The sequence below is a fragment of the Aptenodytes forsteri genome, unplaced genomic scaffold, assembly GCF_000699145.1.
Source record: "Aptenodytes forsteri isolate BGI_AS27 unplaced genomic scaffold, ASM69914v1 Scaffold15, whole genome shotgun sequence".
Classification (NCBI taxonomy): Eukaryota; Metazoa; Chordata; class Aves; order Sphenisciformes; family Spheniscidae; genus Aptenodytes; species Aptenodytes forsteri.
The window spans coordinates 5,697,057-5,697,434 of NW_008795129.1; positions in this window are offsets into that span (position 1 = coordinate 5,697,057).

Sequence of the window (378 nt, forward strand, 5' to 3'; positions counted from 1 at the left end):
GGGGGCTCCGCCGGCGGCGGGAGGGGAGCCCGGCCGAGGGCAGGGGCAGCCTAGCTGTAGCCCGGGGCGTCGCTGCGGATCCTGCTCTGCCTCTCGCCCGCGGACTCTGGGAGCGACGGGGGTCCTGAGGCGACTGGGGCTGAGGGGCGTTAGCCGCCGGGGCGGAAAGAGGTCGCTGTAGGAATGATGGGCGTCATTGCCAAAACCTGTGACAAACCGGGGGTGGAGGAACGAGGCGAGGGGGCACTTGTGAAAAACTGAGCTGCAGGAGGTGAGTGCAGTTAAAAAGGCTGTTGCCGGGGGGTGGGCGTAAGGACAGGTTTTCACGACTCTCTCTTGCCGCAAGCAAATTGTTTCTTTTCCGTGGTAAGAAAAAAC